Below are 24,165 nucleotides of genomic sequence, written 5' to 3' on the forward strand. Positions count from 1 at the left end.
GGAAAAAGGGGACTAGAGTGTGATGGATTCACTATCTCAGTCTAGAAAATCCATTCCTTCCTCTCAGTCCTATTCTAACCCTACTTATCCTTCAGTCCTATTTCCTTAATGGGGAAAAAGTCCTACACCTCAAATTTTGCAAATGCATATGTCACAGAATTGCCTAGGCCAGGGCTCAGCAAACTTCTGTCAGTTGATGAATAGTTTATGGTACCTATTGAATTCTGTCACTGCAGTGCACAAGCTGCCATTGATAATCCAGAAATGAATGGACACAGCTGTGTTCCAATAAAACTTTATTTAGAGATGTTGAAATTTGAATTCCATAGCATTCTTTTTTTTTTTTGAGACAGTGTCAAGACAGAGTGTCCTTAAACTCACTATGTAGCCCAGGCTGGCCTCAAATTTGTGGCAATTCTCCTGCCTCAGCCTCCCAGGTGCTGGGATTACAGACATGTGCCACCACACCTGGCATTCCATAGAATTCTTCTGAGGCACAAAACATTAATCTTCTTTAAAAATTTTCCAACCATTTAAAAATGTCAAAACCCTTCTTTGTCTGCCTGTCAGGTACCAACAGGCAGAGGACTGCCCTCAACCAGTGGGCCCAATGTAGAGTATGAAGCCTTGGCAGAGGCTCAGCAAAGGTGGGGCAACTCTCATCTGTGGGAAGGAAGCACGAATACTGTTATTCTAGTTCTTCCACTTCCTTCTGGCTGGTGACTGGGGCTGTGATTTCAGAAGGCTGGAGTTCCTCAGTTAGCGAGGGCATGTGTTCTCCGGCCCAGTATGCTCAGGCAGGCAGCACGGCAGGGCACTGCCTGACTGGAAAAGTGAGCATCTCAGCTGGCAATTCTGATGCCAAAGACCTAGGAAAGCACTGCTGCTTTAACCAGAGAAAGCAGCAGTGACAAAGAGCTGGGTATGGGCAGGATTTGATTCCTAAATTAATCAGAGCACCTGGCTCCCTATCTCTGACTGTGGCCCCAGTGTTGGCCTTGAAACTCTCTTAGATACAGGCTTTCAAAACTTTCTAGAGATGGCCTCCTCCCTCGTCACCTTACAAACTCAGGTCCTTGGCCTCCTACCCTGCAGCTCTGCTTCCCAGCTCACCGTCAAAGCTTGTGAGTACCAGGTGCTGATCTCACAGTCCCTGGTGCATCCCAGGGCCTCATCAAGCCAGGAATGTCGGGCAGTGCTTGGGGGGGAAGAAAGCACCTGGGCACGGGAAGAATAAATAGTGAGGTAGACAGACAGGGGAGGATGTGGACCAGCCCAGAGGGGCTGAAAAGACGAGCCAGGGCTGGGCAACAGTGGCTGCTGTCCCCAGAAAGACTCTGCCAGCCAGGGCCCCTTTGTAATAGGGCAGATGGGGATACCTTGGTTTCTCTATTCCATTATCATTAAGGGATCCAGGCCCTGAGGCTCTGATGCTGGTTGGGACCCAGGATCATGGTCCTCCAAATACTGTGGTACAGGCAGCCAGGGCCTTGCCACCTAGATCCCAGCGGGGTCATTCCCACCTTCCCACCAAGGCGCCATGTCACCCCTACTCCCTCTGTCTGGCCTGGCAAAAGACCACTGGAGACAAAGCCACTTGAGACCCTTCTTGGTCCATGCAATTATCCCCTAACTATTCAGTCTCAATCTGGACATTTGTCATTTCCCTGAAATGAGGGCCAAGATGTCCAGCCCCACCTACGCTGGACCCAGTGGTCTGCCATGTTCTAGTTGTGAATCTTTGGCAAGACCATGAGTTCCCCAAGGATAGGCACTAGTCTTATTCTTTTTTTACCCCCATCTATCTCAAGAGCACATTATAGATATTCGCTAATACTTATTGAACACAACTAAAAGACACAACATTAGAAAGAATAATAACAATCAAATATGGTATTATGAGAGAGGCGCTAATTTAGAGACACAAGTTTCCATAGGAAAATTCCCAGCATTGTTCTGGTTGCTTTGTGCATCTAAGAGACACACCAGAATTTTAAATAAAGATGTGATTCAATGTTTTCAATCATCTTAATGTCTAAATTGGATTGACCACATTGTCAGTCTGATCAGCTACATGGATTGATCATTAAGATTGGGAGGAGGAGGCAGAGACTGAAGCCAATGGGTGGAGAAACAATCAATTTGGCATGTGCATTTAAATATAGCATTAGTATTCCATTTATTCAATGTAATAATCTATGTAAGGTGTGGCAGGCTGGGGAAGGGAAGGCACAGTAGGATTACCTGAGTTGGACTGGGTCCAGGATTCCAAGGTCAGCATCGCTCCGCCTCCGTCACAGAATGGACAAAGGGGCTTCCATCATCATAAAACGATACTTCTAGAGGCTGGTGGAGAGGAGCAGAAGGAAGATCAGATTAGAGAAGAAGAGCAAGGATGCCTGACCCTAGAAAATGACACACTTCAGTGAAAGAGTCAATTGCAACAGTACCTCTTTATTTCCTGGATAGTTATTGAAGGACTGAATCTTTCAGGATAGAGTGTTTTTAGAACTGCTTCACAGAGCGTGAGAGGATGCAGGTATCTGAAAACACATGCCACAGATACTGTGAGATTATGTGATTTCACTACAACTACCCCTCAGATGTGTGTAGATCATTTTCTTTTACTATAGCTGCTTCTGAAACACTTTATAAAGGAAAAGCATCAGCGCACTAACAAGCATTCAAGGCCAACGGGCCACCCTACGTCAGCCTTGATCCACTGGACAGACCAAGTAGATAGACTGCAAAGTGAATCTCTATTCTGTTACAAAGTGAAATCGCTCTGGTTCTAATCCTGGGCACTAGCTCACTACATGGGCTTCAATTATTGGGTCATAGTCAACCAATAATATTGCAAAATAGTTAAAGTGGTACATGAAATCGATGCCATAATAATTTCTGATGGAAGCTTTTTTTTTTTTTTTTTTTTTTTTAAGCCCAGGCCTCAAGGACAGCAAAAAATAAACTCTACAGAAAATAAGGGTATTATCCTATGAGCACCACCTACAATCAATCAGTGTGAGAACATCAGGAAATAAATTCATTGAGTCTGTGGTACTCAAACTGTGGTCCCTGAACAACAGAAATATTGCTTGAGAGCTTGTTAGAAAAGCAAATTCTTGGCCCAGACCCAGGATACTGAGTCAGAATATCTGGAAGGGGAACCGAGAGGTCTGTGTTTTCACAAGCTCTGAAAGTGATTCTGATATAGACCGTTCATTTATCCATTCAGACAAAGACATTTATCCTGTTATTGTACAATAAAATTATCCTACTCTACTTCATGTTTAAGCTCCAATTAAAGACAAAGCCCGAAGGGAGGGATTGGGAGGCAGGAAGAGTTAGGGAGGGAAGGTGTGGAGCCCCTGCCCTGAGAAATGCGTTGTCCACTAGGGAAGGCACCCAGCAACTCAATACATGGCCAGTGTGTGACCTTCTACCAGTTAGAAGACTCCAGAAGACTCTTTCATTTCTGACTGGGTGGAAGGTGACAGTAAGAGATGATCCAGTGAAGACAATGTCTGTAACAATGCCTGTAACAATGTCTCAATAATCTTGAGATTGGATATGAAAAAATGTTCCACATCACTGGTCATTCAAGAGATGCAGATGAAAATAACACTGAGATTCCACCTCACCCCACAAAGAATGGCTGCTATCAAGAAATCAAACAATAACAAATGTTGGTGGGGGTTTGGAGAGAAAGGCACCCTTCTCCATTGTTGGTGGGAGTGCAGACTGGTGCAACCACTATGGAAATCAATATGGAGATATCTCAAAGAGCTGGGACTAGAGGTTCCATTTGACCCAGCCATCCCTCTGCTGGGTGTCTTTCCAAAAGAGCAAAAAGAATCATGTCACAGTGATGTATGCACACCCATGTTTATAGCAGCACAGTTTGTAATAGCTAAAACTTGGAAACAGCCCATTTGTTCATCAGTTGGAAACTGATGTGGTTTTTTAATAAAATGGAATACAACTCAGCAATAAAGAATGAGAAATTAGATTCATTCATAGGAAAATCGATACATATTGAGGATATACTCCTAAGTGAAATAAATAAGTCACACATACGTAAATATTGAATAGTTTCTCTGGTGTAAATAAACTATAATAGTACATAAGATCCTAATGATATAATTGACAAGGTGAAACAGGAAGAAAAGAGCTAAAGGTGTAGGGAAGGTGAGAAGGGTAGGGGAAAGGTAATAAAGGAAAAGAAAGAAATAGGAGAAAATTAAAAAACAGAAATAAAGTGTTTGTAAATGGGGAGGGGAGGAGGGCATGAAGGGAGGGCACGGACAAGGAGAAAAAATGAGAACCAGGACCGGTCATGTAAAGGTACAAGATCCCAATGATGAATGTAACTGTACTGTATACCTAAAATGTACCAATAAACTCAATGAGGGAAAAAATAAATAAAAATAATCTTGAGATCGGGCCAAGCCTGTGACAGGCAGCAATAAGCAGCAGCCAAAACAAGAGGGTTACACAGGACATGAAGCAGCCAGGTCTGCTGATTCGTGAGAGACAGGAAGGTGAGCTGGTGACACAGGTGACTCCTGGATGCAGACAGGTAAAAGCCTGGGCACCACAGCTCCTTTTCCTGTGTAAGCTTTCAGCGGGGACTTATGTTCAGGAACTGATGTCGGTTAAACAAGGCAATTTAAAGATTTCTGTAGCCAGTTTATTTTTCTGTACTTATTTGCAAAAGTGGCGATTTCCAAAGTGGAGATTCTCAGCTGCTTCAAGGATTCATAGCTAAGGGTCCACCCAGGAGGAAGAACACAAAAGAAGATTTTAAAGTAGGCACAAAAATACAGGTGTCACAGTAGCTGCAAGCCATTTGATAAAGGGACCAAAATAATACTAATAATAATAACACCCAAAAAACAAAACAAAAACAACCTTATCATATCTCAAAGCCCCTGAGGCCACCTTGTTTTCAACTTTATAAAATCGACAGTGGTGTACCCTACTTGGTCCTCCTCAAAAAGTTGAACTGATACTCAACATCTCTGGTTGGAGAAAACAGACTTCTCATGATCAAGAAGTTTGGTTTTGGCTTCTAGAAAACCGACATCAATAGAAAGCTTTATTTCCTGATGTTGGTAGATGAATGATGGGTCACTGAGAATGTGTCTGATGTCACACCACGGCTCTGATTGAAAAGAAGCCAGACTCAGAACTGGCAATATCTGCTTCTCATCCTGGCCCTGCCATTTAACCATCTGAGGCAATATGGGCAGTTCACTGAGCTCTCTGAACTTCAGTTTCCATCTGTCAAAAATGCAGGTGTCGACCTGCCCCCCCCTCCTTGAAATTTAAATTAAAAGTAGATAAGAAGTTGCTATGAAAATTATAAAGCGCAAGCCTACACAGATGTATAGAATTAGCCTTTTCATTGGGACACCAGGTACTAATTAACACTTGTTACTCTTTGAAAATATAAAACTAAAATGTTCCTATGCCCTTGAGATTCTCCTTTTAAATATGTGCAGATACAGCAGTTCTGAGGAACAAACTTGGCTTCAACCAATTCATTCTCCCCAGGAACATTTCAAGGTAAATTTTTTTCTTTAAATGCTATTCCTCTGACCACAATAGAGCATCCAGTTATCTTTCGGCAGCTCCTGGTGAGCACAACTCAGTCTTCAGCAACACCGACACATAGGATGGCAATAATTTATCATCTTTGCAGTCGTTTGGTCCCAGATGGACCATTTACTAATTTATTTCCATATGTAACTGGCAGAGAGATTAATCAGGCTTCCAACTTGGAAACCTAAACTGTGCTTTATTCCCTTAACAGGCTAACTCTGGGCAAGAGAAAGCACATGTTACACAGAAACCAAGAGGTCCTCTTAAAAACACACGGCCACACACACACACACACACACACACAACACCTTTCCGAAGACAGCTTGCTTCTTCTGTCTCCTTGGAGGGCTGAGTCTCTCTCTGAATCCCCCCGGACCTCACACGGGAGCACTATCTGGTGTGACCCCGGGCGGAGGCAAGCCCAGAAAGAAAGGGAGCAGCACACCAGGCACAGTTGCAGCCTCTCACCCCTCCTCTATGCAAGGCCAGGGTCTCAGATTTCTGAAACTAAAGAGATCTTTTTGCCACGGTGCTGCAACCAGCTGGCTCAACTACACGGTACCCAGACACTGGAAACTATGTGCTTTCTTTTTTCCACTCTTTTTAAGGGTCTGAACTTGACTGAATTCAGCAGCTGTAGTGGCATCAGTGAGGCAATGGCTAATGAATTGTTAGCTTTGCTTCCCAATTTCCCTGAGATCCATTCTTGGTTTGTTTTTAATGTTAACCCAATGATATCAGCCTCTGGCAAAGAGTTGGTTAATGGCATTGTTGTCAGGGGACGGTGTTTACCTATGGAACTTGAGCCAATCCCAGCCTGGGCCAGAGAACAGGAGTCCATTGGTGACACCCTTAATGTGGAACCTGAAGTCAGCTCTGAGAAGGCCCAGCAGACAGGACCACCGAGTGGTCCACACATTTGGATCTCTAATCAACTCTGCAGCCTTGGAAAAATGCTCTTCTCTGCAATACGAGGCATTTAGCTCCTTAAAGTCCTTCTCACCTCTAAAATCTTCTGAGTCTATAAAATGAAAATAATCAGCCATTCACCTGGTTACTGTGTTTAGCTGATGCCAAACAGCAGGAGGTTTGGAAGCACCTGAAAGAAGCGGAATGGGTCCAGGTGTTTGGTGCTGAAACAGACATAGCCTTAGAAATCTCCACATCCAGTTCTGTCTTTGAGCCCAGCATATAAACATTTGAAGACTGTCCAAAATTGTGTATCTTTACCAAGTTTTAAGACTGCAGTTAAATCAAACAGTTTGGAATACTATTTTAGGTATGGCTAAACACACCAAAGTACTTAAGTCATACCCTCTGCTCTTAATACACTTACATCTTACTTAAGGGGATAGACCATGAATCTTAATGTAATGAAATATGTGCTGTACGGTAAGGCAAGGAAACTTATATGGGAACATGAAGAATGGAGTACTCATCCCAGCAAGAATGAGGTGTGTGCCAGAGGACCTAGAAAGTCTTATGGAGACAGTGAATTTTAGCTGGGCTTTGGGACAGAAAGATGAGGGTTAAGGCATCCGGTGAGAGACCAAAGCAAGAGCAGAGGCCTTAAAGATTCTGAGTGTGGCCAGGACACAGTGTTTGGGACCCTGGGACGGGAGCACAGGCTGCTCAAAGAATAGGAGACAGAGAGGGAGGCTGGAAAGGGGCTTAGGGTGGAAAGCCTTGGACACCAACCAATGGGTTGGCCTTCTCCTGTGGTCACCAGGAGCCTTCAGGAGTTACTGGGCAGGGGAGACTCCAAATGAGAGCTATGCCTCAGGAAATTTGTTCTGGCAACCCTATTGCCAGTTAAGACTGCTAATAAGTAAGATCAGTCTGTACCTTCATTTTTCTCTTATTCATTCTGTGCAACCACTATTTGGGAATCCCTCAAGAAAAAAAATTTTTTAAAATAAATTTCCTGGCCCTAGCATGGAATCCACTGAATTTCCTACAAATACTGCCAGGATTTTATATGCAAATGCTAGTTCATCTTAGGGCACTGCATTTAGGTTTATGTGTTTTTCTATTCTTATGAAAGAGTTAAAATAAAATGACATCGGTGGGATGTTTAATTTTGGTTTTACACTGGAAAATACTTCTGGATGATGAAAAATACACACATGCACCGAGTGGAGGAAAGGTCTGTTCTAGCTCTCCCAAACAGACAGAAGTTGAACTAATCACCTAAGTTGCTCAGTGAAAACTTCTTTGATTTCTACTTTTAGTCCCATGTTAATGAACCAAAGATCTCCAGGGCCCCCCGAACCCCATAACAAAACATCATGCGAACTCTCTTTTGGTTACTCTGCCTGGGGGTAAGCACAGGTGGCCTTGCACAGTTGTCACAGGGAGGTGTAGCCCACCAGGACACAGGGGTCCAATGCAGACAAACCAGAGCACCAGCAAGGGGATCTGCGACCTGTTCTCCAGACAGCACCAAAGATGGGCTGGGGTCTGCAGACTCCACTAAAAGGAGTGCCCTTTGTTATAAGTCACCACGGAAATTCCCCACAGGGGACACAAACCTCACCTGACCACTCAGGGTCACTCAAGAGGACTACACGCGCACAGCCAAGGGAGGCGTCAACACTAATTTCAATGTGGGATCACAAAAAAGTGCCTCCTATCTATCCACTGGGGTGCTGTACATTCCAGGGTTCAAGTCCCCAATATTCAAAACCTGTCCCAGCCCTCCATGTGCCCCGGTATTTAGAAACTCAAAGCCCCTCAGGGTGTTCTCTGAACATCCAGTCAAATAATTACTAGAATTCTCTGTAGATTGATCTCTATGCATATAAAAAATACTCTCATATAAATCAAGAGTAGAAATGGCACTTTCTTAAAAGTCTATCTATGGTCAGAAAACTCATCATCCTCAATGAATATATTAATTAAGTTCCCATGTCATTTTATATTCTCTTCACTAATGCATGAATAAAACTACAGTATAAGGTAAATGTGGGCTTAGACTGAATAATGGACATAAATAAAAATATTTTGACATTAAAAACTCAGTATGAATTAGCTACAACATACTTGAAAGTGCCTGCCATCATAACATGCACATTGAAATCCATTAACCTAATACCTAGGCTTCTATTCAAAAGTAGAGATCTGGCACATAAATAAATACCCATTTGAACACTCCTTCTAAATTACAGTACAATTTGGTTGCAAAGTCACACACTTACAGAGTCTATCATCTTTGCTTGGTGCTCTCTAACCAACGTGGAAGTCATATCAGGCTACAATGTGGCGGCATAATATAAACACAGATACCGGCAAATGGTACTGAAAAGGGGCAGCAAATGTCAAAGACAAACCAGGGTCATCCTGGAGAGAACAGAGATATTTACATAAGCATTCTGGAAAGACAATGGAGCCCCAATTTCCCTTTTAACTGCACACCTAATCAAGCCCACTGTTCCTCACCTGACCATTTTTTTTACATAAAAACAATTTCTACAATGAGACATTCAAAGACCTTAGTTGCCATAAACTCAGCAGCTGCTAAAGATTCTGTTGCACATTACATTTGCTTAAAGACTCAGCTATTTTCAACCAAAGCTTTCATTCCTTACCCTTCACTACCCCCCTCCCAAAAATAAGCTTTACTTCAGCCTCCTTTTTTACCTTGTCATCTGCCAAGGCCATTTTCTTACCTTTGTAACTCACTCACATTTGTTTCATTTGATGATGTTTACCCAAGCAAGGACAATTGTTTGACTGGAATCTTGCAACTTTCAACTTTGCCCAGGTTTTGCTGTGGTGCAGAAGCGGAATGCCGCAAGCCCCACACATTGCTCAGCTGAGCTAATACACATCTGAATCCAGAGCTATATTTTAAATTCTTTTACACTTACTTAATATAGTGCGTTCCGCCTGTCCACTGATGCGATATCAGAAACCTGCAAGCTACTATTTCTGCAACTGTGTCACTGTAGATAGTCTGAAACATGTACGTAGCTGTTGCCATGGAAACAAACACAGCTAGGGTAGAGTGCCACGCTGTGTTAATTCCTTCACCCATGAACCCCAGGGGAATGCTAACATTCATCTTCTTTCTCCTTTAGTCTCACACTGCTTTAATATTTTTTTTAGCATTATCAAATGATGCACTAAATACATATGGTACACCTGAAAATGTGGACGGCTGAAATGAGCCGTGGTACCAACCTAGCCTGCCGGTATCTGCTTAAAGTGGTACAGCTCTGCAATGGATCCTTTCCCTAACTTCTCCTGGGAGAAAGGGAGAACTTTGTCTGCCTTTTAAAATGATGTGGGTAAGGCAGAAGAGATGAGCATCTTGTCTCGCCTAAGAAGGGCAGTGATCAAGGAATTGCACCAGAATAAACAGGCTGCCAGAAATGTGCCTTTCTCAGTTCTGAGGGGGGAGGCTCAGCAAACTTTCTGAAGTGGATCCAAGCTCAGAGTTATCCTCCCTTCCAACCTGAGCTGCATTAAAAGGCTGTGTAAGTCCAATATCTTTGATTAGGCATAAAGCAAAATCCCTTAACAAGGACTTCATCTGTCCCACTCTGTTCTTTGTTCCTAAAACCCATGCAAGGAGCATTAGAATAAGTGAGTAGGTAATGAGATGGAAATCTGTCATCATCCAGAAAGAAATGTGATTTTCCTGCGATCTGAACATTCTCTTATTTGCTTCAAGTTCAAATCTCTGCCCTTATCAATGGTTGGAGCCATGGAGAAAAATCTAACTCTTTTATTATACTTAAAAGCCAAAATGTATAGTCATTGGCACACTAATCCAACTTCCCATTATTCAAACTGGTAAGCCACTTTAAATATTGGGGTTATACTCATCACAGTAGACAAAAATAAGCTGCTCAAACATCTTAATTACATCCTATCCCTTGGGCTAGTTAATAATATTCAATCTAGATGAAAATGGCCACATTTTAGATTTGCATACTGATGTGCTTCACTTGAATACAATTTTTACACTAAACAATCAATTGTAGGCTTTAAGAGTGCAGATCCATGACCCCAAAATGGCATGTTTTAAAGAAACCACTACTTTATTGGTGCGGATTATGGCAAAATGTTCCCATAAAAAATGAGCAAAATTTTCCTAAATTGAATCATTCCTGGCTGTTTACTATGATCATAATAATCAACTCATCCCTAAGAAAATACCTTACTGGTTAAGGAAATATGGCACTGTATTAAAGCAATCTCAAGGCGATGGTAGGGTTCAGTACTCTTCAGGCTGTTGAAGGACAGGTAGAGATCACCCTTGAATCAACTGCCTAGTACTCCCAAATCCGAAGGAGCTGAGCTAACTGTGTGCAGCAGGGAAGACAGTAGTCAGCCATGTTCCCTGTGTACCACTTTCTCCACACCGCTTGTGTCACCAAGCGTTTTCACCTCATTATCTCATGTGGCTGTCGAAGGAGTGCTCTGAATTCATTTGGCAGGTATCACCAAGAAGACACTTGGAGGCTCTGAAATCAGTAACTGGATCGAGGTCACACTTTATATATCAATGCTTTGCCTCCTGTCACCTGATCTGTCGCTCTTTCCACGGACCATGCTACTCCCAGGAGTGCTCAATCAGCAGATGGTTGTGAAGAACTATGGTAACAAGACTGATAGGAGGACAGACACTAAGTATCAGATTGATCGGTCTGGGGATTAACTACGGCTGGTGGCTAAGCCCTTCTTTGCCCTCACCCACCCATTCTCTGAGTTGGCCTCCAAGAAGACCATCTCTGCCCACTCACAAGTTCCTGAACTCTCACCCTTCCCAGGAGACCCAGGCCTGAGTCCCTGCACCAGTCCTCAGAGAGGGCCTTGCAGTAGAAAGATGGTAGGGGATCCTTGGGCTTTGGAAGTAAAAGGAGGTTCAGAAGCAGCAATAAACTAGTCAGGCTCTTCAGGAAGTAAGCTACTCCAGAACATGGTTCTTCTTTGAAAAAAAACAGTGATAGAATGCAGGCAAAATCAAACAATATCTTAATCATTTTGAGGTATACAGTTTCAGTGGAATTAAATAATATTGCTGTGGACCTTCACCACCATCTATCTCCATAACTCTTTTAATCTTGTAAAACCTAAACTCTATACCTATTAAAAAATTACTTCCCGGCCATGCGTGGTGGCACACACCTGTTATCCCAGCACTTGGGAGGCTGAGGCAGAAGGATCGCTGTGAGTTCGAGACCAGCCTGAGCTACACAGTGAGTTCCAGGTCAGTCTCAACTATATAAAAAAAGGATTCTGTATTGGATTCTTTTGGATATACCAAAAAATGGAATTGCTCACAGGGTAATTCTATTTTAAATTTTTTTTTGAGACATCACTATACTGTTTTTCACAGCAGCTGTACCATTTTAAATTCCAACTAACAGTGCACAGTGACTCCACTTTTTCTATATCCTCACCAACACTTGCTGTTGTCTGGCTTTTTGTTTTTTGTGTTTTTTTTAGTACCAGGGATTGAACTCAGGTCCTTGTGCTTGGGAGGCAGGTGCTGGAACCATTGAGCTAAATCCCTGGCTGTCTGGCTTTTTTTTTTTTTTTTTGGTACCGGGGATTGAACTCAGGTTCTTATGCTTGCAAGGCAGGCCACCGAACTGCTGAGCTAAATCTCCGACCCTGTCTGGCTTTTTAATAGTAACTATCCTAATAAGTATGACGTTGTATCTCATTATAATTTTGATGTACATTTCCTTATTTATTAATGATGTTAAGTGTCTTCTCCTCTACTTATTGGCCATTTTAATATCTATGCCTATTTTTGAATTGGGTAGTTTTGTTTGGTTTGGTTTTGGTTTTTTCCCTCGGTACCGGAGATCAAACTCAGGACTTTGTGCTTGCCAGGCAGGTGTGGCGCCACTGATCTAAATCCTCGGCCCTTTAGTTGGGTTTTTTTTTTTTTTTTAAGCTTCAGGAGTTCTCTATATATTGCAAATAGGAATCCCTTATCAGAGAGATACTTTTCAAATATTTTCCTCCCATTTTGTGGGTTGCCAGTTTAACATGCTTGCTTCTTAACCACATTTTCAGCCATCTAATAGTGGAAAGTGGATTTCACCATGATTCAGATCATTCATTACCTCCTCCCCTGGATTTCAAGAATTTATTGACAGCAGGATTTGCTTGTGCTAACTTTTGGTGACAGTGTTCTTCATGGAAGTGAAGTTTTCCAGACCCCAGAACTGCTTCTAGGTTGGCCTGCTCATGCGGAAGCCGAGGTATCTATCTGATCAATGTTGTGGGGTGTGTCGGGGGTTGTCGTAGAAGACAGGGTAGACCAGGTGCCTTCCCAGGGAACCCAAGAGTCAACAACATGAAAGGTCATGATAAAAAGCTTTCTAACAGTCATCGTAGAAGAAAACAATGAGCTAAGCAAAGTCCTTACAAGTAATTTTTACAACTTAGCTAGCATTATGAGCCTCTGCATTTTGTTAGAGAGGTGCTCCCAGAAGCCACAGAAGGGAAAGGCAGGAGAGAATGAGTTCACCCTACAGGAGAAGCCTCACGCTAAGGTGATTTCCTAAGCTTCCTGTTCACATTTCCACTTTCCCTGGCCACTTCTTACCCCTCCCTGGCCGTTGAGGTACCAGCTGGCCTTCTTGCTGTGCAAGGTGGCCTGGCTCTCACTGTTCCCTCCTGTTTTGATTCACATCTAATATGCCAGGGGCTGGGAAACCAAATAATGGAGTTGATTAGAATTTTATCTGAAAAAAAGATGAATATGGTCCCAGGAAAGTGTCCCTGAGCACAAAAGTGTCAACTTTTGGATGCTGTTGCCTTTAGGTCAGTTAGCCTAAAGCTAAGTCACCTAATGAGCAACCTGTCTATAATTTAAAGCCTTTTTTGAGTGTTTTTACATGGCAATGTCCTTTAATATTTTTTCTCCATCTTTTTGGTGTTATAAGGTTTGAAAATCAAGCCTTTCGAGGGCATACCAGCTTGTTTTTAAATTTCAGTTTATGCTTAATTTTAAATTTCTAAATTGATTTCTTTGCAATACTGACAATGCTACCATAAACAATCAAAATGCAGGTGAATTTCTGGTGAACTGATTAATAGGTAAATCAACCTGAGAGCCAGTGCTTAGGGAACTTTTACACCCGCTTTTCATTTTTAGGTTGCAAAAACTGTCAGAGGAAATGTTAAATTTCTAGAATGCACAAACTGATTTCCACACGTCACCCATGTCTCTCTTCTTCCTTCTGGTCCCAGAGCAGGACAGGACTCACAGTCGGGGTTCCGGCATCCACACAGGGAAGTCATTTCATATAACTCCCAGGAAACCCAAGTCTTGCTGCATAGAGGGAAGGAAAAGAGGGCCAAGGTTGAGGGACATTCAGTGTGATTGAGAGTGCACGCAGCATAGAAGCAGGGCGCCCTGGAGCACTCGCTGCCAAGGGCCCTTTGATAAAAAACCGAAAGACTGTGGGGTCACACACCTGTCATCCCAGCTATGCGGGAGGCTGAGGCAAGAGGATCCCAAGTTCAAAGCTAGCCTGTGAAATTTAGTGAGATCTTGCGTCAAAATAAAGCAAGGCTGCGGGTGTCACCCAGTGGTAGAGCACTTGTCTAGTATGCTCAAAGTCCTGGGTTCGATCCCCAATACCAAAAGAGAGAGAACAGACCTGCATTTAAGACCAGAAGCCCGATGAGATCAACCCCAAACTGGTGGGTGTGCTCTCCTATCAGCCTCAGGGCTGTTTAAAGGGACAAGAACAAACTGGAAGTCCTCTTCATTACCCTCATTACCACTGGCCTGTAGACATCTGGCCCCGAGCCACCTGGCTACTCCACAGAAAGCAAGTATCCCAGCCAACACGATGCCCTGGCCCAGAGATGTGGGCACGCGGGCCAGCCAGTGAGGGAGTCTCATTGTGAGACGTCCCTCTGCTGCCTGTCATGTGGGTGTGGGGAGCTCTGGAGCCAGTTACTGGAGAAGAGGAACTGACCAGACCTCCCTCTTACATGGGGATGCTCAGTCTGTATTTGAGAAGAAAATTCTCCTGTGAATGAAAACTCCTTTTCATCTGAAATGACCAAAGTGTGCTTGCTTTCAATGCCTTCTATTGGGGACAGAACCACCAACTGCTCTCGGTGGGTATGAAGGACCTGTATCTGCACATGGAGGACAGTCAACTGGCTCGAGTTCATGTGCCCACCATGGGACGATGACCGCTGAGGACTGGAAACAAATACCCAGCCACGGAGGAAGCTGCTAAATTTATTCTTTCCTTCTTAAGTCTGAAGATGTGATGAACTGCCTGAGTGCATTTATCCTAATCCCTCTACTTAACAAAAGTGGAAGTTTTCCGTTAAATTCTACTCTTATAGTTATAGTACAGCAATAACAACAAAAAAGGCAGGAGAATATTTTGCAAGGGAAGATCATAGTTTTGCAGTTTCAAATGCTATCATTTACTGTTTTTTAAAGCAAAACATGATTTTGCTCTCATAGATTAGAAAGATTAATCTCATTAGTCTCAGACTGGGATACTTTGCCAAGACTTTCTATTCCTTGAGCTGTTACTAACAGCTGAGATTGTTAAAAGGTAATATTAAAAAATTGACATGTAATTGTACATATTTATGGGGTAATTAGTGATGTTTTAATATATGTATATATTGTATAATGTTCAACTCAGGGCAAACATATGTATTTCCTCAAATATTTATCATTTACTTGTGGCAAAATAATCCAAAACCCTTTCCTGTAGCTTTTTTTTTGAGATTCAATCTTGCTCTGCAGTCTAAGCTGGCCTCGAATTTGCTGCTTAGCCCTGGCTGCCTCAAATATATGATCTTCTTGCTTCAGCCTCCTATGTGCTGGGATTACAAGCATCTGCTAGCAGGCCCAGCTTCTTGTAGCTTTTTGAAATATACGCACATTATTGTTAGCTACAGTCACCCTACTGTGACAGAGAGTATTAGAACTAATTCCTCCCTGTTCTCTGACCTCTCTACCCTTTCTCCTTCCATCTTTCCTTGCCTCTAGTGACTGCTATTCTACTCTCTGCTTCTTTGTGGCCAACATTTTCAGCTTCCACAAATGAGAGAAAACATGCGCTGTTTGTCTTTCTGTTCCTGGCTTATTTCATTCAACATAATGTTCTCCAGTTAGAAAAATGGAAGTTTTTAATAAAATGAGTCACAGCATGGTCAAAATACAGACCATTTGTATTACTTAGAATATTCTTGGGGCTGTTTTAATAGAGATCAAAAAATGACTTAAAATACTCGCTGACTTCTCACATTCCGGCCCAAAAGAGTGGGTAGTCTGGTGGGTCAGAGACTAAGGATTTTCAGTCTTGCTGGTTCCCTGTTCTCCACCTTGTTTTCTAAATTTTTATGGTTGTAATAGCTTGCAACCACCTGGTTGCTGTCCTCACCAGAAGCCAGGAGGAAAGAAGAAAGAGAATACAGTACAAAGAATTTCCTTCCTTTCTTCTTCTTCTCTTCTATTTTTTTTCTTTTTTCTTTTTTTAGTGCTGGTAAATTGAACCCAGGGCCTTGTTACCATAACACTGAACTAATTTAACCCTAACCCTAATCCTAATTTACTTCCTGTTTTTTGAGACAAAACCCATCCCTTCTGTGTCCCCTCTTTGGCCAGAAGCTAAGTCACTTACTGTCACTGACAGAATTTGTCTATTTGAAGTACAAGGCTTCTACTACTGAAAGGAAGAAGCAAGCTGGGCGTGGTAGTGCACAACTGTAATCCCAGCACTTTGGGAGGCTGAGGCAGAAGGATTTTGAGTCTGAGTCTCAGCAAGACCCTGTTGCAAAATTTAAAAAAAAATTTTTTTTTTTTTTTAAAAGCTGAGGATGCAGCTCAGTGCAAAAAACCTGGGTTCAGTCCTCAGTATTGAGACTGGTGGATGACTAACAGATTTTAAAAATAGTAAATAAGTATGTATGAGTACAAAAAATAAATAAAAGTTTATGAATTCATGTGGGAATGATAAGTACCAAATTCAAGATGGTGGCTCCTTAGGGATCGAAAGATTGAGTCCTGTGATGAAGGAGAGGCACACTTGGACCTTTCATTGTATCTTCAGTATTTTATTTTGTAAAAAATATCTGAAGCAAATATGGCAAAGCATTGAACCATATCAAAGGTGGATAGTGGGAATATATTTTCTGGGTTTGAAATATATCATTTAAAAGCTAGCAAAATGTAGCTTTGTCTCACTATTATAACTCAACTCATCATTAAAAATGTATTTTACTGGTTTAAAAATGTAGTTCATTGCAAAAGAACTCTCTGAAATGAGTCCATCTAATAGGCAGCACTTTTTCTCTTAGGGGTACATAAAATAATGTTATACTTTACAATTGATGGCAACTTCAAGAAGTACAATGTGTGCGTTATATTTCATTCAGACTGTGGTATATTTTAATGTAGTGAGGGGAGCAAGAGGACAGAGGGTTCTCACAACTGGGAATCCCAAGGCCCAGGAAGCTCTTAGACCTTCTTTATATTAGGACTGCAGCCAAGGCTCCTGTGGGTGCCTCTGACAGAGGTCATGTGGAAGATGCACATGCAACTGAGGAAAATTGAGTAGATAAAAGCCTCCTCTTATTAGTTCTAAAGGGCATGGGAATTTCTTATCTCATTAGAATGGCTGCCCATCAAGAAATCAACCAATAACAAATTCGGGTGGGGTTGTGGGGAGATAGGAACGCTTCTCCATTGTTGGTGTGAGTGCAGACTGGTGCAACCACTGTGGAAATCAATATGGAGATACCTCAAACAACTAGGATTAGAAGTCCCATTTGACCCAGCTATTTCTCTGCTGGGTATCTTCCCAAAAGAATTAAAAGAATCATACCACAGCAATATATGCTCACCCATGTTTATAGTAGCACAGTCTGTAATATCTAAAACTTAGAAATAGCCCAATTGCCCATCAACTGGAGACTGTATAAAGAAGATGTGGTTTTTCTATAAAATGGAATACTACTCAGCCAGAAAGAACGAGAAACTACAGATATTTATAGCTAGGTGGATCAATATTGAGGACATACTCTTAAGTGAAATTAATAAGTTACACATGTGTAAATACCGAATAGTTTCTCTGGTGTGAAAAACTAAAAGTGTAAATAAGGATCAAAATATATAATTGATATTGTGCAATAGGAAGAAAAGGTCTAAAAGAGTAGAGGAAGTGGGAAGGGTAGGGGAAAGGGAAAAAGGGAAAAGAAAAAATATGTGAGAAGAAAAAACATGCAAACAATGTCTTTGTAAACAGGGAAGGGTGGAGGGGCTGCAGGGAGGGCTGGGGAATGGGGAAAAATAAGAACCAAGATACATCATGTAAGATCCCAATGATGAATGTAACTGTACTGTATAACCAAAGTGTACCAATAAACTTTAAAAAGACTAGAAAAGTGAATGTGTAAATGGTACCTACAAACAAACCCCGAGGGAGAAGAAATTGGAGTCTCCTCATTTCTGCACCCAGATGTTGTTGCTTGTGTCCCCCTCCGAGGCTGTCACGGTTCGGGCCAGCGAAGACTACCAGGGTCCACTTCCCTTTGATACTGGACAAGTGCTGGTGTGGATCTGTCTCTTAGAAAATTTGCTAAAAATACACTAGTAACATTGTTCCTGCAACATTATCGAGACGCAAATGAATCAAAAAAATTTTTAAAAATCCATGCAGCTGGTTTTTATCTAAACATAGAACCACCATTTTTTTTAATTTATGAAAGTTTTCTTCATTTCTCACATTCAGTGAGTATACAGTTGGCATTTTCAAAATTCAAACCTGATGTGGATTTGGAATGCAATGGAGCACGTTGGAAGACATCTGAGTGGGAAAAATAAATAAATAAAAGTTATAGCCATATGCTACTGCTGCATGAATTTGAATATTTGAAAGGTAATCTAGAAAGGAGAACGCTTCCAATTCTCCTTACCAACAACAGTAATTCATAGCAACCACACGTTCTATACACCAAGCCACTTCCCCATGTGAGAGACAATAGTAGGCAGAAGTCAGAGGATGCCCTTGTTTGTCACGGGTGTGAATCTCGCGAGATCGCTGGAAAACTCGGCAGCACTGTTTGGACACTGATGAGGGAGGAATAATGATTCTTCTCTCGCTGGGAATATTAACACATAAGAGAGTTTCTAACCTGTTCAAGTTTGGTTAGCAATTACATGAGAAGCCAGAAGACCACTAATAATGGCTGCTTTCAAAAAAAAAGGTGACACTGTAAAACAAATCTCTCCTAGGGAGCGCATGGTTTCTATTTATCTGTATAGCACTTTAAGGGAGCAGAGCTAGCTGCACAGCAGGGGTTCTCCCCCTTGCTCCGACACTTGTTTGCCTCCTGACCAGGATGGGAAGAGCCCGGGTGGGGCCAGCTGGGATTTTCCCCGAAGGCACTTAGCCTACCCTGCTCATCCTGTCCCCAGGCCAGGCCTCTAACTGGGTCACTCCATCAGAGAGCACACAAAGCAAGTCATCATGTGCATTGCTAATCCACTCACGTGCATGCAGGGGACACCAGTTCACACAAAACCAAAATCTGTGGCCTAATGCTAGCTCAGTCTCCAAGCCAGATGTCATCTGCCATCACCAGAGGGGAGTCTCAGTGCTCAGCCTTTCGCTTCCTATGAGTTTTGGAAATGGAGTAGACGATAAGACTTGTGACAGAGGTGAAAAGATGGGAGAACAACATAACGGCATTATTCTGGATCTGTCCTGGCAATAATTCACAACAGACTAAGGCTTCAACGTCCCAATTTGTGTAGACTTGAGCTCTTCCCAGAGTCATTACAGAGCCAGAGTACGGCCAAGAAGCACAGCTCTATATGACGAGAGAACTGCTGAGTCCACAGCTCCCCTATCACATCCCCACTGCCCAGCCCAGATGTGAACCGAGCTGAAGCCCCGGTCTGGGAGGACGGCTTCATGGAGGTTAGAAGAGGTCCTTTTCTTGGTATGGATTTTTGGTAAGATGACACATTATGATTTCAACAGTCTCAACAAAGTGACCTTGTTCTAATAGTGACCATGGCCCAGGGCCAAACTGACCGCTTCCATTGGAGGCCTGACAGCCAGTGCTTGGGCCCAATCCCACTTCCCCTAGAAGTTTCCGAGGCAGACATGAGCCTGTCACGAAGCACCTTCTTCCTCCCCAAGGACTGCACACATCCCAGAGACCTGGGACGCCCCCATCCCGTGTGGTGAAATGCAACACAAGGTAGGCAAAAGGGTTGGGAAGGACGCCTGATGCATGAATTAGCTCTCTCTGTGGTTTCTGCCTGACTGAGCTGTGATGGCTGAATCTTATCTCTGCAGCCTAATGCAGCATGACCAAAGCAGTTTTTGTTGTTGTTCTCTGCTTTGGTCTGTAGGTTGCCTAAAATTACACAGCTTCTGAAACATGGGCCATGACTCCACCTGATCTATGCAGCATGAACAGCAGCTGTTGAAGCAGTCCGTTAGGTTAACCCAGAAAGACTCCTAGAAGCACAGTGGCAAAGTTCTGAACTACACCAGCAGAGCCCTAATCTGGAATTCCAAGGCGGTAAGGCAAGACGTGGGGCAGTCGGAGCTATCGAGTTGCCCTACCAATGGAAAGTGGCAGTGACAAATGAAGACTGCTTTCTACTACATTCCTCAGCAGGCCAGGAAACACTCGGGCAATTTGAGAATTTGACCACATCCAGAAACCAATTCTCAACAATAATTCCAGTGTCGTACAAGTGCTTTGCTAAAAAGGCCTTTCTATTTGATTGCAAGCCATATATCAACTTGCCTTAACTTTATTGTAAGGAGAAATTCAAAGCATATCCTGAAAGAGATCAACCCTAACTTTATTTAGGTCACACTGTGGACATACACAAATAATGGGAAGTGTGTGACTAATTCAGAAACAGCAAGGAAAGGTCAATGCCCAGTTTATTTGTTAACTCACAGTAACCTATGAGTAAGATTAATAGGCATTCATTGCTATCTACTCCTCAATGTTGCAGTCACTAAAGGAACAGAAATAGGGAGATTGCTTCAAGCTCACTTTAAAAAGGGATACGAGTACATAGTGACTTACACCAGGAAGTCACACATTTAAGGACAGCTTTCAAAAGCACTGAGATAATCAAGGCTCAGTAACCTACTTGTGAAGTAGCATGATGATAACTTCATTTTATCAATAAGCTGCCTGATATTCATGTATGTTAAATGATTTCCCTCAGAAGTTACTAATGATTACTCAATTACTAATAATTGAGTCAAAATTAGACTGCAAGACTCAAGGCACCATAGCCTGGCTAGAGCTCGATGCTTTGTCCCAGGAGGAAGGCATGAAACAGTCTATCCAGGTAACACCCATATTCACTTTGATAACTGACGTTTCCACGTACCCTCAGAGGCCACCAGCCTTCTTGCATCTGGAACCACTGAACCCATAAGGACTTGGCAAAGGTGATGGGAACTTGGTCTGCAGATAAATCACCAGGCCGGCAGCTCAGCTCAAAGTATATGCCCTGCTAAAGCTGAACAGGCAGTGGTGTGTACACCATTCCCTGCTGGGGTCAGGCCTTGTATATTCGCAATCTTTTGCCAGGAAGAAAGAACATCTCTGAGCACAATGAAGAAAGCCAACCTAAGCCAGGTGTGGTGGCACATGCCTATAATCCCAGAACTCAGGAGGCAGAGGGAAGAGGATTGCCATGAGTTTGAGGCCAGCCTGGGTTACATGGTGAGTTCAAGGCCAGCCTGAATGACATAGCGAGACCCTGTTTCAAAAAACAGAAAGAGAGAGAGACAGGGAGAGAGAAAGCGAGCCAAGAGGCCAGAGTTTCTGCTTCCAGATGCACCGCTACAATCTACCAGGAGGGCCTCGTCTGATGGATGGGGAAGGTACTGGGGAAAGCGGCACTCATCCAGAAAGAGAAGAGTCCCACAGAACAGAGAAAATCCGCATCATTCCAACCTCCTTGCAGGTCAAGCAGCAAGGAAGGTAAGGATAACCTAGCTCACATGTGGGCGTGCTTTGCACAGGCCCAGGGCTTCTGACCCCCAAAGCCACAGACAGTGTCAGGCAATGTTTCCTGGCTGCGCACGTGCCCAGGCATCCCTTAGCAAGGCTCAGGGTGGGCAGAGATTCTGCACTTTGGGCATCGCTCAGTGGATGCTGGTGCTGCCAGCCCCTGGACCACACTCCGAGTGGCAGGATCAAGAACACCACAACCTCCAGGGTCCCTTATGGCTTCAAGCTTTTGCCCTCTTTCACATTATAGGCTTTGCACTCGGCAAAGAATGAATGCTCACTATAGATTGGCTCCACCGAGAGAACATCTACGCCGCCCACTAGTCCGCTCTGCGCTCACCCCCTACCTCTCCCTCCTCACTCACTGCCCCCGATCCACCTTACCATTCCCAGGTAAATTCTTCACATTTGTGTTTCCTCTGTCCGATGGGCCCTTCCTCTGAATATCTGCTGCCAGGACCCCTCCTCTCCAGTGCGGAGCCAGTTCCCCCCCCTGGCTCACGGCACCCCCCACATCTGCTGCCCCCCACTTTGCTCTCTCCACGGCACTTCCCACTATTTGCAAATTATATGCAGTATTTATTTTGCTCACTGCCCACCCCCTCACTTACATGTCACCCCCGCCTCGAGAGGGCATCCTGTTGTCATGTCCAATGCCGCAAGCCCAGTGCGTGGCACCCGATAGGCACTCACATATCTATTGAAGAATTTAATTTTTAATGAAAAATGTAAAGCACCACCCATCAGCCTCAAGGACTCCAAGGAATGGTTTGATTTCAGCTGATGTGAATGATTTTTAAAAAACTAACTGAAGAAACTACGTTAAGACTTCAAAAGGATCCACTGTTGCAGATTGCAGGAGATATTTTTATCCATCATCCAAGTGTGGGCTTTGTAGAGAGAGGCATTCCCCATATTTTCCAGTTCTCATTCACCATGAGGCTGATGAGATTCCTCCTCCTGGCAGACCCACACAGATGAGGGGCAGGAGCAGCCTCCGTATTCCTACACACAGAGGGAAGCCACAAGCAGAATGGGGAATTCTTCTGGGTGCATGTGAGGACTAGAGGCTCAGAGAATTTAAGTGATGTGCATGGCCTCCCTGCCAGCTGGTGGTGGGGCTGGGACCAGAACAGTGCTCTACCACTGAGCTACATCTCCAGCCTTTTTTATTTTAGGACAGGCTCTCATTAAGTTCCCCAGACTGGCCTCAAACTTGCAACTCTCCTGCCTCCGCCTCTAGAATAGCCTGTGCCGCTATGCCCAGATTGGCTGCTCTTTACAGACTGAAGAGAGAATGAGAATTGAGAATGGCTTCAGGGCCAAGACTTACAACAAGGATCCAGCATCAGCCTCATGGCATCCGTAACACTGGAGACAGTTGCATCTTTTCTGCATGTGCACTGGGGGTGGCTACAGCTAAGGTGAGAGGGCTACATGTCCAGAAGTAAGCCTAGGCCCTAAGCCACCCTCAAAGCCATCTCACAACGTACATCTCCACTCCCACACGAGACCAGGGCGGAAGTGGAGCTCTCCACTCAACTCCCACAGGGACTGGTCACATTCAGAGCGACGAGACATTACTAAAGCTTACAGACTGTAACTTTACAGTTGTAAGCTGAAACCAGTGACCAAGTTCATCCCCACTTGCCCTTTCCCAAAGGCTTCTCCTGCCTCCCCAAATGTGCACCCCTGCTTCTAGTGGCCTAGTGATGCTCTTGAATGTTCCAAGGAGTTCATGCTTGATTTGTAGCTCTCCCTATAATTGACATTCACATAGCATCTGGTTGGCCTAGAAGCCTGTTTGGAGGGCATTCGGGTCCTGGGCTTGCACTGGATGAGCAGCTCTCTGAGTTGCTATGCCCCTTCAGTACACATATAGGGATGGCTCCTTGGTCACTCTTAGAAGCAAGGAACCAAATTAACTCAAGTTCTGGTGGCATTCTGTAGTCCAGAGATGAACAGTGTGGACCTCCCAGAGGCAAAAATAATAATTTGCAGCTTCTTGTAGAATAGCTCATTTATCACCGTCATCAGCCAATTGTCTACAGTGAAGGGTAAACAAGTTTGCATCCATCCAGACAGGGTATGAAGCTGTAGTGAGGAGATGGTATGACAGGCTGTCTGGGAACTCAATGACTCTGTCTGTAAGTTCTGCACCTGGGGCCTGTCAATTTAACAGGTAAGAGACAGAGTAACAAGAAAAAGAATATGCATTTTATTTGTTGTTAACATTTTTACTTGGCATAGGGTACGGGCTTTGTAGTAAGAAGTAAAAACCCCAGAGAAGTGGCTAGATCCAGGGGTTTCTATATCATGTTAACAAAGAACAATAAATTGTGAGACAAATAAAAAAGGGTTTTGATTTGGGGCAGTAAGTTGTAAGAAAGTTACCAGGAAATATATCAGGGAAGATGGAAGACAAGGTTGATAATCAGGCTCTCTCCATCTCCAGTGATAAAAATATTTTGCTCTTCCTGGTACAGGAAGACCCCTTCTCTCCTGGGAAGTTTATGCCCTAAGTTTAGGAGAAAGGGGAAGGGCAGAGAGCCT

The 24,165-nt window shown here is 43.5% G+C and overlaps 1 protein-coding gene across 6 annotated transcripts in view; it reads right to left on the reverse strand.

Moving 5' to 3' along the window:
* Window positions 1-24,165, reverse strand: part of Foxn3 (forkhead box N3) — a 377,946-nt gene that overhangs the window by 268,565 nt on the left and 85,216 nt on the right. For 2 of the 6 annotated variants that reach the window (XM_033766754.1, XM_010616279.3), the window contains exons 1-2: window positions 2,451-2,529; window positions 2,245-2,346 (exon numbers count right to left, since the gene is read on the reverse strand). The gene's annotated coding sequence lies outside the window, so the exon portion shown is untranslated. Of the gene's footprint in view, window positions 1-2,244; window positions 2,347-2,450; window positions 2,531-24,165 lie in introns of those variants that run through there. The other 4 variants (XM_033766752.1, XM_033766751.1, XM_033766750.1 and 1 more) reach the window with 3 other exon arrangements.

This window comes from Fukomys damarensis, unplaced genomic scaffold (genome assembly GCF_012274545.1).
Source record: "Fukomys damarensis isolate Sample0158 unplaced genomic scaffold, DMR_v1.0_HiC HiC_scaffold_21, whole genome shotgun sequence".
NCBI classification, from domain to species: domain Eukaryota; kingdom Metazoa; phylum Chordata; class Mammalia; order Rodentia; family Bathyergidae; genus Fukomys; species Fukomys damarensis.